The sequence below is a fragment of the Triticum aestivum genome, chromosome 7B (assembly GCF_018294505.1).
Source record: "Triticum aestivum cultivar Chinese Spring chromosome 7B, IWGSC CS RefSeq v2.1, whole genome shotgun sequence".
NCBI lineage: Eukaryota > Viridiplantae > Streptophyta > Magnoliopsida > Poales > Poaceae > Triticum > Triticum aestivum.
Window position 1 is genome coordinate 259,303,575 of NC_057813.1, and position 17,594 is coordinate 259,321,168.

Genomic DNA, 17,594 nt, shown 5'->3' on the forward strand with positions numbered 1-17,594 from the left:
GATCCGCGCAGGGCTTCGCCTAAGCGCCGCGAGAATATGACCGGAGGCGTAAACTGTGGAAGGGCACGCCGCACACGGCTTAGATCAATTGGTGTGTCTCATAGCCCCCCCCCGGTATATAAAGGGGGAGGGAGAGGAGGCCGGCCTAGGTGCGCCCCAAGTGGGAAAGGGGGAAGGAGTAGGAAAGGGAGAAGGAAAGGGGGCGCTGCCCCCTTCTCCTAGTCCAATTCGGCCTCCTTCCTGTGGGGGGCGCGCCAGCCCCTTGTGGGCTGGTGTACCTCCCTACTATGGCCCATATGGCCCATATCTTTCACCGCGGGGTTCCGGTAACCCCTACGGTACTCCGGTATGTACCCGATACACTCTGGAACTCTTCCGGTGTCCGAATACTTCCTTCCAATATATCAATCTTTACCGCTCGACCATTTCGAGACTCCTCATCATGTCTGTGGTCTCATCCGGGACTCCAAAAAATCTTTGGTCACCAAAACACATAACTCATATAATACATAATGTCATCGCACGTTAAGCTGCGGACCCTACGGGTTCGAGAACTATGTAGACATGACCGAGACACCTCTCTGGTCAATAACCAATAGCGGAAGCTGGATGCTCGTATTGGTTCCCACATATTCTATGAAGATCTTTATTGGTCAAACCGTTATGTCAACATACGTTATTCCCTTTGTCATCGGTATGTTACTTGCCCGAGATTCGATCGTCGGTATCTTCATGCCTAGTTCAATCTCGTTACCGGCAAATCTCTTTACTCATTGCATAATGCATCATCCCGAAACTAACTCATTAGTCACATTGCTTGCAAGGCTTCATATGATGTGCATTACCGAGAGGGCCCAGAGATACCTCTTTGATACTCGGAGTGACAAATCCTAATCTCGATCTATGCCAACCCAACAAACACCTTCGGAGATACCTGTAGAGCATATTTATAATCACCCAGTTACGTTGTGATGTTTGATAGCACACAAGGCATTCCTCCGGTGTCCAGGAGTTGCATAATCTCATAGTCGGAGGAATATGTATTTGACATGAAGAAAGTAGTAGCAATAAAACTGAACGATCATTATGCTAAGCTAACGGATGGGTCTTGTCCATCACATCATTCCACTAATCCTGTTCATCAAATGACAACACATGTTCATGGCTAGGAAACTTAACCATCTTTGATCAACGAGCTAGTCTGGTAGATGCATAATAGGGTCACGGTGTTTTGTCTATGTATTCACACATGTATCAAGTTTCTAGTTAATACAATTCTAGCATGAATAATAAACATTTATCATGAATAAGGAAATATAAAATAACAACTTTATTATTGCCACTAGGGCATATTTCCTTCAGTTGCGCAATTGATAGAAAAGCACATAGTTACTACGATATTCAAGGCAATAATCATGTATATAGGCATCACGTCCAAGACAAGTAGACTGACTCCTGCCTGCATCTACTACTATTACTCCACCCATCGACCGTTATCCAGCATGCATCTAGTGTATTAAGTTCATAAAAATGGAGTAATGCCTTATGCAAGATGACATGATGTAGACAAAGTAAATCCAACCAATATGAATAAACCCCGTCGTTTTCCCCTTAATGGCAACAATAAAAATACATGTCTTGTCCCCTACTGTCACTAGGATATAAAGCACTGCACGATTGAACCCATTACAAAGCACCTCTCCCATTGCAAGATAAATCAATCTAGTTGGCCAAACTAAACGGATAGATCAGATGGAAATACAAAGCTATAATAATCATGCATAGAATAATTCACATAAGACTCAGTTAATATTCATGAATAATCTGATAATAAACCCATAATTCATCGGATCCCAACAAACACACCGCAAAAGAAGATTACATCGAAGAGATCTCCAAGAACATCGAGGAGAACAGTGTATTGAAGATAAAAGAGAGAGAAGAAGCCATCTAGATACTAGTTATGGACCCATAGGTCTGTGATCAACTACTCACACATCATCGGAAGGGAGGCAAGGTTGATGTAGAAGCCCTGCGTGATCGATTTCCCGTCCGGTAAACTATCGGAAAAGGCCTCCAGATGGGATCAAGGAAGAACATAAACTTGCGGCGGCGGAAAAAGTATTTTGGATGGCTCTCTGTTGGTTTCCCGATTTTAGAGAATTTATAGAGGTGGAATTAGGTCGAATGGAGCGACGAGGGGCCCACAAGGCATCAGGGTGCCCCTACCCCCTGGGCACGCCCTATTGCCTTACAGTCTCCTAGCTTGCCTTCTGGTCTCCTCCCGAAGCTTCTAGGGTCCCTCTTGTCCATAAAAAAATTGTCAAAAAGTTTCATAACATTTGGACTTCGTTTGGTACTGATTTCCTGGAAAACCAAAAACGGACAAAAAGATAACAATTGGTTCTTGGCACTAGGACAATAGGTTAGTCCCAAAAAATGATATATGATTGTGTATAAAACATCCAAGATTGATACTATAATAGCATGGACCAATAAAAAATTATAGATAGATTGAAGACGTATCAAGCATCCCCAAGCTTAATTCCTGCTCGTCCTCAAGTAGGTAAATGATAAAAAAAGAATTTTTGTTATGGAATGGTACCTAACATGTCTATCATGTAATCTTTCTTTTATGGTATGAATATTTAGATTCGGATGATTCAAAGCAATAGTCTATAATTTGACATAAAGACATCAATACTCAGGCATACCAACAAACAATCATGTAATTCAAAATAAAAATGCCAAGGAGTGCTATCCCTACAAAACCAAATAGCCTTGTCATGCTCCATCTTCTTAACACAAAATATAAATCATGCACTACCCCGGTGTCAGCCAAGCAATTGGTTCATACTTTTTAACGTGCTTCAGCTTTTTCAACCTCCATGCAATACATGAGCGCAAGCCATGGATATAACACTATGGGTGGAATAGAATACTGTGGTAGAGATTAATCTGGAGAAGACAAAATAGGAGAAAATCTCACATCGACGCGACTAATCAACGGGTTATGGAGATGCCCATCAATTGATGTCAATGCAATGAGTAGGGATTGACATGCAACAGATGCACTAAGAGTTACAAGTGTATGAAAGCTCAAACTGAAAACTAAGTGGGTGTGCATCCAACTTGCTTGCTCTAGAAGACCTCGGGCACTTGAGGAAGCCCATCATCAGAATATACAAGACAAGTTCTATAATGAAAAATCCCACTAGTGTATGAAAGTGACTACATAGGAGACTCTCTATATGCAAAACATGGTGGTACTTTGAAGCACAAGTGTGGAAAAGGATAATAACATTGCCCCTTCTCTCTTCTCTCATTTTTTTGGTGGGCTATTTTTGTCCTCTTTTTTTTGGGCTCTTTTTGGCCTCTTTTTTCCCCTCACAGGGACAATGCTCTAAGAAGAATAATGATGATCATCACACTTCTATTTACTTACAACTCAAAATTACAACTCTATACTACAACAAAATATGACTCTATATGAATGTCTTGCTACTTGTGAGCTGCGTTGGGATTTCCCCAAAGAGGAGAGGATGATGCAGTACAGTAGAGATAAGTATTTCCCTTAGTTACAAAACCAATGTTATTAATCCAACAGGAGAACCAAGCAACGACTCATTAATAACATCTGCACACAAACAATAAATACTTGCAACCCAACGCGCAAAGGGGTTGTCAATCCCTCAACGGTTACGAGCAAGGTTAAATTGTATTGTTTTTGGTAGATAGATCGGACAAAAATACAAAATATAATAAATAAAATAAAATTGCAGCAAGGTATTTTTGGTTTTAATATATGATAAAAGATAGACCCGGGGGCCATAGTTTTCAATAGAGGCTTCTCTCAAGAAAATATCATACGGTGGGTAAACAAATTACTGTTGGGCAATTGATAGAAAAGCAAATAATTATGACGATATACAAGGCAATGATCATACATAGGCATCACATCCGAGACAAGTAGACCAAAACGATTCTACATCTACTACTATTACTCCACACATCGACCACTATCCAACGTGCATCTAATGTATTAAGTTCATGGGAAAATGGAGTAACGCCTTAAGCAAGATGACATGATGTGGACAAGATAAACCCACGTATGAAGAAACCCCATCCTTTTACCCTTAATAGCAATAATACATATGTGTCATGTCCCTTTTTGTCACTGGGATTGGGCACCGTAAGATCGAACCCATTACAAAGCATCTCTTCCCATGGCAAGATAAATCAATCTAGTTGGCCAAACCAAACCAATAAATCAGAGAAGAAATACGAACTATAGTGAGCACGCATAAAAGTTTCAAAGCAAGCTCAAATAATATTCATGTATGGATATGATCATAAACTCACAATTCACCGGATCCCAACAAACACACCACAAAAGGTCATTACATCGAATAGATCTCCAAGAACAACGAGGGGAACATTGTATTGAAGATCAAATAGAGAGAAGAAGCCATCTAACTAATATGGACCCATAGGTCCGTGGTAAACTATTCACACATCAACAAAAAGGCGGCAAGGATGATGTAGAGCCCCTCCGTGATCGAATCCCCCTCCGACATAGTGCGAGAAAAGACCTCCAGATGGGATCTCATGGTTCTGGAACTTGCGACAGTGAAAAAATTATTTCATGGACTCCTTTTTTGGTTTCATGATTTTAGAGAATTTATAGAGGCGGAGTTAGGTCAAACGGAGCCTCGTGGGCCCCACGAGCCACTAGGGTGTGTCCTACCCCCCTAGGCGCGCCCTGGTGCCTCATGGGCCACTACTCCATCTTCTCATCCCCTCCCGAAGCTTCCAGGGTCTCTAATGTCCAGAAAAAATAACCAAAAAGTTTCGTGGCATTCAGACTTCGTTTGGTACTGATATTCTGCAAAACCAAAAACAAGCAAAAAACAACAACTGGCACTGGGAACTAAGTTAGTAGGTTAGCCCCCAAAAATGATATATAATTGCTTGAAAGTGTATATAAAACATCCAAGATTGAAAATATAATAGCATGGAACAAACAAAAATTATAGATGCGTTGGAGGCGTATCAAGCATCCCCAGGCTTAATTCCTGCTCGTCCTCGAGTAGGTAAATGATAAAAACAGTTTTTTTGATGTAGAATGTTACCTAACATATTCATCATATATTATTTTCTTTTGTAGCATGGATTTTTGGACTTGAATGATTCATAGCAATAGTCTATAATTTGACATTAAAACATCAATACTTAAGCATACTAACAAGAAACCATGTCTTTCAAAATATCAACGCTAAAGAAAGCTATCCCTAGCCCATTATGCTCAATGATTGATCCATTCATGAAACACACTCAAATATTAGCTACATCTAATGGACAAGTATGACAATAGTGTTCCCTAGTTGGTGCTTTGTAAGAGAAGATGGAGACTCAAAATAAAAATAAAAATTGCATAAAAGTAAATAGATAGGCCCTTCCCAGAGGGAAGCAGAGATTTGCAGAGGTGCCAATGCTCAAAGCTAAAATTTAGAGATAAAATTATTTTGAGAGGCATGCTTTTCCTATCAATGCCACGACCGAAAGTTCCCAATATCTTTGATGCTAGACACATTATAGGCGGTTCCAAAACAAAAATAAAATTTATTTCTTTTCCACCTTTCTTTTCACAAGCCATGGCTAGCCGTATCCACGGGTGCCTTCCATACCAACACTTTCCAAGGAACTTATTATTATCATCATATTAATTTTTTTTCATTTCGGGACTGGGCATCCCTATTACGTGTCACACTCTCATGCAATGACAAATGGATAAACACTCATCATGAGAATAACCCGCCTAGCATGGAAAACATTGGCCACCCCCTGTCGCCACATGAACAGTACGGGCACACAAAGCGGAAATTTATTTTGAATTATTAGAGTTGGTACATGCAAATTTTCTTAGAACGGCATGGAAGTACCGCATATAGGTAGGTAAGATGGACTCATTTGGCACAACTTTGGTTAAATGAATTGGGTGCACAAGCAACATTCCCGCTTAGTACAAGTGAAGGTTAGCAAATAGATTGAGAAGCGACCAACCAAAAAATGAAAACGGTCATAAACGCGCATTAAACAAAACTAACACTGAATAATGCACCACAAGTAGGGTATAACTTCATTGCATAACAATTGACTTTACGTTCTTGCATAGGGAATCACAAACCTTAATACCAATATTCTTACTAAACCACAATTACTCACCAACATGACTCACATATTACTATCTCCATATCTCAAAACTATTGCAAGGAATCAAGCTTATCATATCCAATGACCTATATGAAAGTTTTTATTATATCCCTCTTGGATATTCATCACTTTGGGACCAAATTCATAGCTTATGCAAATTACTTTTTCTATTATCAACTCTCAAAAATATATAAGTGAAGCACGAGAGTGCAAATATTTCTTCAAAAAAAATCAACTCTCAAAATAATATAAGTGAAGCATGAGAGTACATTTCTTTAGATATTAATCATATCAACTCTCAAAATAATATAAGTGAAGCTTGAGAGTGAATTTCTTTAAAATATAACCACCGCCGTGCTAAAAAAGATTTAAGTGAAGCATTGGAGCAACTGCCTAGCTCAAAAGATTTAAGCGAAGCACATAGAGTATTCTAACAAATTATGATAAGCGTGTGGCTCTCTCAAACAAGTGTGTTCAGCAAAGATGATTGTGACAAACTAAAAAGCAAAACAAGCAAAGACTCATATAATACAAGACGCTCCAAGCAAAACTCATGATATGTGATGAATAAAAATATAGCTCCAAGTAAAATTACCCATGGTCGTGAGAAGAAAGAGGGGATGCCTTCCCGAGCATCCCCAAGGTTAGTTGCTTGGGAGTCCTTGAATATTACCTTGGGGTGGATCGTGCATCTCCAAGCTTAGGCTCTTTCCACTCCTTATTCCTTCATCCATCGTGATCTCATCCAAAACTTGAAAACTTCAATCACACAAAACTTAACAAAACTTTCCCAAGATCCGTTCGTATAATAATAACAATAACCACTTTAAGCACTGTCGCAACCCATTCATATTTTATTATTGCATTATACCTACTACATTCTAACTTTACCATAGCTTTTACCCAATGATACAATCCATAGATTCATCAAAATAAGCACACAATGCAATGAAAAGAGAATCTGTCAAAAATAGAATAGTATATAGTAATCTGAACATTGACCATACTTCTGTAACTTCAAAAATTCTGAAAAATTAGGACAGCGTGGTAAATTTGTATATAAATTATGTGTAAAAAATTCAGAGCAAAAACACGTTTCTGTGAATTTACAAAATTCCAGAACTAGGCGCAGAAGTTTCAGTTTTTTGGCAGAATCGAGTCAACTATCATCCAAACCATCCTAAAGGCTTTACTTGGCACAAACACTAATTAAAACATAAAAAGTACAATCATAATAGTAGCATAATTGTATGTTTATTTAAAACAGAAAAGATACCAAAAAAGATAACTATTGGGTTGTCTTCCAACTAGCGCTATTGTTTTATGCGCCTAGCTAGGCATAATGCATAGTTTCAAGTATTGCCATCTTTGGTTTTAGTTCCATAGGTGGCCCTCATGATTGAATCATATGGTGGCTTAATTCTAGTTCTAAGGAAGTGTTCCATACCTTCTTTAACGGAAACTAAGATTTAATATTCCCTTCTTTCATGTCAATAACGACACCTATAGTTCGTAAGAACGGTTTACCAAGTATTATGAGGCAAGACGGATTGCAACCAATATCAAGTACAATAAAATCAACGGGCACATAGTTCCTATTTGCAAGAATAGGAACATCATTAATTATACCCAAAGGCTTTTTAATACTAGAATATGCCAAGTGCAAATTAAGAGAACATTCATTTATATTGGTAAGACCTAACACAACACATAGAGATTTCAGAATCATGGAAACACTAGCACCAAAATCGCATAAAGTATTGCACTCATAATTTTTAATTTTAACTTTAATTGTAGGTTCCCACTCATCATATAATTTTTTAGGAATTGAAATCTCTAATTCTAGCTCCTCTTCTAAAGCTTTCATCATCGCTTCTACAATATGTTTAGTAAAAGCCTTATTTTGCTCATAAGTGTTGGGTGAATTTAGCATGAATTGCAACAAAGAAATGCATTCAATCAAAGAATAACTATCATAGTTAAAGTCTTTGTAATCCAAGAGAGTGGGCACATCACTAGTTAAAGTTTTACCTCTCCAAACCCACTTTTATCATTTTTTCATCAAATTTTTCACCCTCCGAATTATGGGGACGCCTTCTAGCTAAAGTTGACTCCTCTTCAGTCCCCTTATCTTCAGGTTTAACATTACTAAACAAAGAATCAATAGAATAAACACCATTCATTTTAACATCTCCATCATTGCTACAAAAAAAATCGGGTGGAAACGCTTTCTCTAAAAATTCGTGTTTAGCTCTTAGCATAGCGGTTCTTTTCTTACTCTCATCCATGGAGATATATAAAGCTGTAATTGGCTCATTAATATCAACCTTGGGTGGTAAAAATTTATCCTTAATATTTTCTACATCATGAATAATTCTATCAATAATCCTAGACATATCATAAATTTTACTCAAATTTTCTTTTATCGTAGTGTTGAAAACTTTTTGAGCATTGATAAATTCTTTAATATTACTTTCAAGATCAGAGGGCCTCCTATTATTATTATTATTATTATTATTATTATTATTATTATTATTATTATTATTATTATTATTATTATTATTATTATAAGAATTACCATAGGAATTGCCATAATTATTAGAGGAATTTCCAGGGAACGGCCTAGGATTAAGATTACCTCTATAAGCATTTCTATTAAAATTGTTTCACGAGACAAAATTCACATCTATGGGATCATTATTTTGCTCAATCAAAGTAGACAAAAGGCACATCATTAGGATCAATAGGAGCATTTTTACTAGCAACCAATTTCATAAGCGCATCAACTTTATCACTCAAAGTACTGATTTCTTCAATAGAATTCACTTTTTTACTAGTAGGAGCTCTTTTAGTATGCCATTGTGAATAATTTGACATAATGTTAATTTAGTAGCTTCACCCAATGTAATCTCCATAAAAGTATGATAACTCACAAGTATAGGGGAGCAATTGTAGCCTTACTCGATAAGTAAGAGTGTCGAACCCAACGAGGAGCTAAAGGTAGGATTTGTATTCCCTTCAAGTTCTATCAACCACCGATACAACTCTATGCACACTTAAAGTTTGCTTTACCGAGAACTACTATGAAACTATTTTGTTGGTGATATGATAGGTTTGCAAAGATAAAACTAGATGTACTTAGCAAGAATAAAACTATGAGTAATTTGCAAGATAATAAAAGTTAGTTGTTTAGTAGATAGCTTTTTGTAACACAAGAAAGTTATTTGTCCGTAGGCAACCGATAACTAAATCGGTAATCATTATTGCAATTTTATATGAGGGAGAGGCATGAGCTAACATACATTTCATACTTGGATCATATGCACTTATGATTGGAACTCTAGCAAGCATCCGCAACTACCAAAGATCATTAATGATGAGGACATGGCTAGCACAGTTACACCCACAACCCCTGCTACTATACCTATTAGACCAATTACTAGAGCTCGCGCACGCCAGTTAAATTATCAGGTACTTTTGTTTCTTGGTAATGTTTCTAATGTTCATGAGAATGCGATGCTGCCTAACTTAGATATACTAGATGACGCCCCGCGCGTTGCTGCGGGAATTTGTTGTTGATTTTTGAAGAAACATCCACGTACAAAAGAAGACAACAATTTAAATAAATGATATGATATATTTCATATATGGCTGATGATTTAAAGATATTACTACACTACAGATTGCTAGTGTAGAGTCTAAACTGCACCTTTTATTTTTTTCTAAGGTAACTGAATTCACTTAACCCATAGATTATTGGTGATGTATAGCATTTGGATTGCATGGAGACGAATATTGTATAACAGAAATTAAATTCCATAGGTATAACAGAAAATAGTGACAATTTGTGTTAGAAACATATGAGGAAAATCATTGGATTGAAGAACCACCTGGCTATACACTCGTTCCTCTTCAATAGAAACCTGGATGAGCGGGGCAGAATAAACGAACGCCTCAAGAAAGACTGCAGCCTAGCACAGAGAGCAAACAAAACTTCAAGGACCGCAGATGTATCATGGCCAACACGGGCGGCACCAGATTGAGATGGGTGTGAAATATCAATGTCTTTGATGATGGTAGATCACAACAATGAGCCCAGTTGCTCTACATAATTTCATACGGAAATTTTATCAACATTCAATAAATCACGAAGAATTAGTGTTGCTTGTAGTAACCCTGCAATGGAAAATAAAATAAGAACTTTTGGTACAATTGTGTGGTTCATATGTGATTCCTAGCAGAATGAAAAGAAAAAAAATCTCATGGATCCTTGTTCTCTGGTAATACCACCAAACTTCGATGGTAATATCACAAGTATGAATAGTTGTTAAAGATCAATGTCAAACAAACAACTGAAACAATAATGCGTTCAAACGCTTAACCAATCAACTGAGACTGAAATTTGTGCTCTTCTATAAACATCTGATAAATCATCGGTTCGATTGTTAGCTAAGGGAGGCATACAACAGAAAAATCATGAAACACTCTCTTGTAAATGAAAATTAGTGGAAGAAACAACTACAATCGGTGGAAAATAAACAACTAAGATCGGTGGCAAAAAAAATACTGAAACAATAGTACGTTCTGGCACTAAACCAATCAACTGATTAAGAACCTTTACTTATAAATCACGTGGAGCTTTGCAACATACTACAGAATTAGTGGTAGAAATAATGCAGAGTTAAGAAGTACAAAGTAGAGGAGCAGCTTGAGGACCTTGGTGTTGGTCGGCCAGCAACCGAGGGACCGATGAAAGAGTATGTAGAAGCTGGAGGACATTGATGCTAGTTGGCACTCTGTTGGGGAAACGACAGAGAACAATGTCCGTGTAGGAAATGAGACTGGGGGAGCGGCTGATGAATAGCTTGAACTGCTACACAGTAAGCTTTCGCCCTGTACCAGCCTTGTGGAGCTCGAACTCCTACCTCACCATGAACTGGTGAACGCCTCTAGTCCGAGGCTTTGCCGTGGAGGCCGATGTGGCCTCGTCAGATCTGGACCGTGCGACAAGGGAACCTTACGACCCATTTTAAATCACACGGGAGAAGGGTCACCGGACGCCCCATCAGTTGGAGCAGCTGGTGGCGCCGCTCCTGGATGGGTGCCGGCTATGTGCCCTCCCCGTCAGACCTGGACCATGCGACGGGAGAAGGCGGCGGCCCCATCTCGAACCACACAAGGAAGGATCACCGGGCACCCCTTAAGTTGGATCAGCCGGTGGCGCCGCTCATGGATGTGCGCTCGCTGCCTGTCGTATCCCCGGCTCGGCGGTTTTGCAGATTTTATGAGGAGGTGCGACAACAGATGGGGTGGCGAGGACGGCTGGTCTTCCGACTTCCACGGTTGCCGGTAGGTGTTATTCGGCTGTTACTTTTGGAAACAAAAACGAACAAAAAGGTGACGCTTCATTTGTGGCTTCGTACATCCCAGCCCGCCGAGTTAAGAGGGATTAGCGATGGAAAACCATGCGGGTGGAGGATTAGTGCTAACGTGGCCGCACGGGAATGGATGCTGACGTGGATAACTTGCATGTTGAAAGAATTGGTAGTGATGGGGAGCAACTTCTTAAGAATGTAAGATTTGTGTTGGTTACAGTTGAAGCACCTAGCATGGACAAGAAGAATGAACACTGGAGAATGATCAAGCACTATGATGAAGGCGCGCGTGAACAGAACAAGAACATAGTTTCTAAAGGAGATTTTCACACTTTGAAGCCACCATGATGATATACAAGAAAATGGATGAAATATACAACATGTCTTTCATAAATTTCGTCCATAACTTATTATTGGTGTTGTGTCACCTTAGTTTTGGGCTAGGCCCATATATTTTCAAAATACCTCTCATTTGGCTATTTTTAGAGTCCATATTATAGGGAAAATGACTTAGGAGGTGTTTTTAGTCCCACCTTGCCAAGGGTGGACGAAATCCCCTCTCTTTCCCCCTAGAAATACATCCCTTAAGGCACCGTTTAGACTTGGGTTTTATTTAGTTAAAAGTTATCCATTGCTGCAACTTCGTGTACTTCATTTGTGTCCAACAACCAGGCCAAGACCGCTTATGAAACCCCACTTTCATGAACACTTTATCTAGATTTCAGAAAAGATCAATGATTGGCATGGCATGGACTAATGGTCGTGGACCCCTCAAAATGTGAAGAACAATAACTGGCTACGCCAAGTCTCTACATTTTTGGTTCAGTGATCCAAGATCACATTGCCCTTAGGAAAGCCAACACTATTAAAAGGGGATGAGGTATTGTTGATGAGGTTGTTTCTCAAAGTGCTTAGTGATCCAAAAACCCTCCATCACTTTCCCAAAACACATCTGTCCAAACCCTAATTCATCATTCCAGTCCCATCGATACAATCCACTCCGAACACACCAAGATGATCCTTCTATTGCCACAGCCAAAACCCTAACAGATCAGTCTGACCAAATTGGTCCTCGATCCCACCGAGAAGGCCTTGACAAGCTTCTGTAATGAAGTCGTTTCATTTTAGAATTACCGAGATGAATCAATCGGAATTACTAAGACAAGACTCTGCCCTAGCCATTGCACTTCGGTCCCATCAAGTTGGTATAATCGGTCTCATCAAAAATCCTAACGGTTAAGTCTTTTGCACTAGTCGGTCTCATCGAGATTATCATATAGGTGCTACCAAGTTGGATCAAAAGCTTGTACCGGTTGGATTTTTGGTGCTGCCTATTTATACCCTCCGCCACCACTTACTCTCTAAGAGAGCCATCAGAATGAAACATAACCTCCACCATTAATTTTTCGAGAGAGAACCACCTACACATGTGTTGAGATCAAGAGATTTCATTCCTACCATTTGAACCTTGATTTCTGGCCTCTTGAAGTTGCTTTCCACTCCAATCCTTCTCATACCCAAGCCAAATCTATGAGAGAGAGATTGAGTGTCGAGGAGACTATCATTTGAAGCACAAGAGCAAGGAGTTCATCACCAACACAACATCTATTACCTTTTGAAGAGTGGTATCTCCCAGATTGGTTAGGTGTCACTTGGGAGCCTCCAAGACCATGTGGAGTTGAACCAAGGAGTTTGTAAGGGCAAGGAGATCGCCTACTTTGTGAAGATCTACCCGAGTGAGGCTGGTCCTTCGTGGACGGAAGCCATGGTGGAATAGAAAAGGTTGCTTCTTCGTGGACCCTTTGTGGGTGGAGCCCTCCATGGACTCGCGCAACCATTACCCTCCGTGGGTTGAAGTCTCCACCAACGTGGACGTACGATAACACCACCTATCAGAACCACGCCAAAAATCATCGTGTCTTCATTACGTTTGAAATCTCCAAACCCCTCCTTTACTTACATGTGCAATGTTTTACTTTCCGCTGCTATACTCTTAGAATTGCATGTGTAGGATGATACTTGACTTGCTAGATTTGCTAAAATCGGCCCACAACTAAAATTGGGAAAAGGTTATATTTTTATTTGATCAAGTAGTCTAATCACCACCCTCTAGACATACCTTCAATCCAACAACGGGGTCTTGCATGGTTCTCCTACTGGATTGATAACCTTGGTTCTTAACTGAGGGAAATACTTATCTCTATTGTACTGCATCATCCTCTCCTCATTGAGGAAATCTCAACGTAGCTCACAAGTAGCAGGAAGAATTTCTAGCGCCGTTGTCGGGGAGACATCACCAAAACCTATCAAGTACCATCACATAAAATTTCATCTCCTTACATTCACTTTTATTTGCCATTTGCCTCTTGTTTTCATCTCCCCCACTTCTAAAACAGTTTTACAAAAAAACACACAAAAAAATTTTGTTTGCCTTTTTGCTTGCCTTCTTGTTCATTTGCTTGCTTGTTTTGCCACTATGACCAACATTACTATCCCTCCTTTGTCTCCAGACTTTGAAGTTATTTACTTCAAGCAAAAGCAAGGAGAAAATTTGGAAGACACTTGGTATAGGATGATGGAATATTATCGTGTTTTCCCTATAAAAGGGGATATGAAAATTTTGCTTTGAGACTTTTACGTAGGGCTCACCATGCCTAATAGACAACTTTTGGATTTTGCTACAAAAGGGAATTTTATTGAAACTGTTGCGAACATTGCCAATGAAATAGTAGAAGGAATAGTGGGAACCCCACTTCCATAAAAATGATTTAATTACACCCAAGAGGGAATTCAAATCTTGGAGAAGTTGGGTGATATGCAGAAAAATTTGGTTGAGTTACAAAAAACTAGTGAAACTCTTAAAAATGGTAGTGGGAACCTCAATCGCATGAATAATCTTCTCACTATTTGCAATAAGCGTCTAGATACCTTGGACAATAGAATTGCTTTATTTTCCAAAAATAGTGGGAAGCGTAAAGATCCTCCTGGCTTTGAAAAAAGTCCCACTAGGGTGGTGAAAACTAAAGATGACAACACTTGAAACTATGCATTATGCCTAGCTAGGGGCGTAAAACAATAGTGCTTGTTGGGAGGCAACCCAATAGCTGTCTTTATTTTTCTTGTTTCTTTTCTGTTTTTTGTGTGCACACAATTATGCTACTATTATGGTTGTGTTTTTGTGTTTAAAATTAGTGTTTGTGCCAAGTAGCGCCTTTGGGATGATTTGGTTGATGGTTGACAAAAGAGAAACTTTTGCACCCAGTAGCAGAATTGTTCAAATTCATTGGAACATGATAAAATTCTGAATTTTTTACACATGATTTACATACAAAAATTGCCCATGTTGTCCTAATTTTTCAGAATTTTGGAGTTACGGAAGTATTGCTCTTAGCCAGATCAATATAGACTGTTCTGTTTTTTGTAGATTTTGTTTTCATTGCATTGTTTGCTTGTTTTAATGAATCTATGGATTGTATCGGGGGGTATGAGTCCTGGTGAAATTAGAATACAATAGGTATAATGTAATAATAAAATATGAATGGGTTTAAAACCGTATATAAAGTTTATGATTTGCTTGTTATACTAATGGATCTCATGAGTTTTCTGTTGAGTTTTGCATGATGAAGTTTCCAAGTTTTGAGTGAGATCACGATAGATGAAGGAATGAGGAGTGGCAAGACCCTAAGCTTGGGGATGCCCAAGGCACCCCAAGGTAATATTCAAGGATACCCAAGACTCTAAGCTTGGGGGTGCCCCAGATGGCATCTCCTCTTTCTTCTACCAACCATCGGTAAATTACTTGGAGCTATATTTTTATTCATCACATGATATGAGTTTTTCTTGGAGCATTGTGTATTATATGAGTCTTTGCTTTATTTTCTTTTTAGTTTGCCACTATCATATTTGCTGGACACACCTTTTTGAGAGGGACACACATTATTCGTGATTCTTTAGAATACTCTATGTGCTTCACTTATATCTTTTGAGCTAGGCAGTTGCTCAAGTACTTCACTGCTATCTTTTAGAGCACGATGGTGGTTATATTTTAAAGAAATAGTTGCACACTCATGGTTCACTTATATCATTTTGAGAGTTTGGTAAATATTAATGGCAATATGCACGAGTTATGAAATTGGTCCTAATATGATAGGTATTCAAGGGGGATATAATAAAAACTCTCATGTAGATCACCAAATATGATAAGTTTGATTTCTTGCAATAGTTTTGTGATATAAAGATGGTAATATGTGGGAGGTACTAGTGAATGATCATGGTTTAGTAAGAATATTGGTGTTAAGGTTTGTGATTCCCGAAGCATGCACATATAGTCTCTTGTTATGTTAAGAAGTTGGAGCATGATTTATTATTGAGTGTCTTCCTTTGCGTGAAGGTCGGGGGTGCGATGGTTAACTCCTACCAACCTCCCCCCTAGGGGCATGCGTAGTAGTACTTTGCCTCGGGGGCTAATAAACTTTTGCAATAAGTATGTGAGTTCTTTATGACTAATGTGAGTCCACAGATTATACGCACTCTCACCTTTCCGCCATTTGCTAGCCTCTCCGATATCATGCATTGCCATTTCTCACCTCGAGATGTGGTGCAAACTTTACTGGTGCATCCAAATCCCGTGATATGATACACTCTATCACACATAAGCCTCTTTATATCTTCCTCAAAACAACCGCCATACCTATCTATTATGGCATTTCCACAGTCATTCCGAGTTATATTGCGATGCAACTTCCACAGTTCTGTTCTTATGACACATATCATAATTGTCATATTGCTTTGCATGATCATATAGCTGACATAGTATTTGTGGCTCAGCCACCATTCATCATTTTTCATACATGTTACACTAGATCATTGCACATCCCGGTACACCGCCAGAGGCATTCATATAGCACTACTATGGAAAAGCTTATACACAGTATCTTACCAGCAGCGCTCCTCAAAATACAACGCTACTGCTATTTAGCAGCAGCGCGTGAAAGCAAAACGCGCTGCTGCAAGGAAAATAGCAGTAGCGCGTCCACACCAAACCGCACTACTGCTCTAATTGCCATGACCTCGCAACCCAGCTAGTTATAGCAGTAGCGCCCTATACTGAACTGCGCTACTGCTATAGAAGTTAGCAGCAGCGCGCTTCTAAGAAAATCGCTACTGCTAAGATCAGCCCACAAGTTTAGTCCCACCTCGCTCCACGAACAGGGTGTTTACCACCTTAAATATGTTACTTCTAAAACTATCACAACCAGTTGGTCTTCACTGAACTCTATGTGTAGAATTTGTGGCCGCAATATGAGTCCTCTCCGGTTCCTACCGGAAAGGACTCATATTGACAATTCAGATTGTACATAAAAAGATCATTGATGGCCAATGTATTTTTGCATTGACGTATTTTTGTATACTTACACTTAGCAGTAGCGCTTTATCTGCAAGGCGCTACTGGTAGTCCAACTTAGCAGTAGCGCGTAACAATGCACTGCGCTACTGCTATTCAGATTAGCTGTAGCACATTTTGGCAAATGCGCTACAACTATCCCTACCTTATCCCCACGCGCACGACCGGCCCTCTCTCTCACTCACACTCTCACTCTCGCCCGCGCGCCGATAACCATCGTCGTGGGTCGCCGCCGCCGCCGCCTTCGTCCGTCCGCCGTCGAGGTACTCCCCTCCTTCCATCCCTCCTCCCTCCACCTCGCACATCCTCCCTTCGCCTGCGGCCGCCCCTCTCTCCTCCGCCACCGCCCTCCTCCCTTTGCCTGCGGCTGCCCCTCCTCCCTCCTCCGCCGGCAGCCCTCCTCCCACCGCCCTCGACCTCACCGCCGTCACCCGAGCCCACCCAGCACCGCCGCCTCCCGATCCCGATCTCACCCTCGCCGCCCCTACCCCCTTTCTCTCTGCTTAGTTAGTACTAGATGTTGTTTAGTAGTAGTAGTAGTAGGTGTTAATTTAGGGTTCATAGATAATGATTTTTAGTAGTAGTAGATGTTAATTACTAGT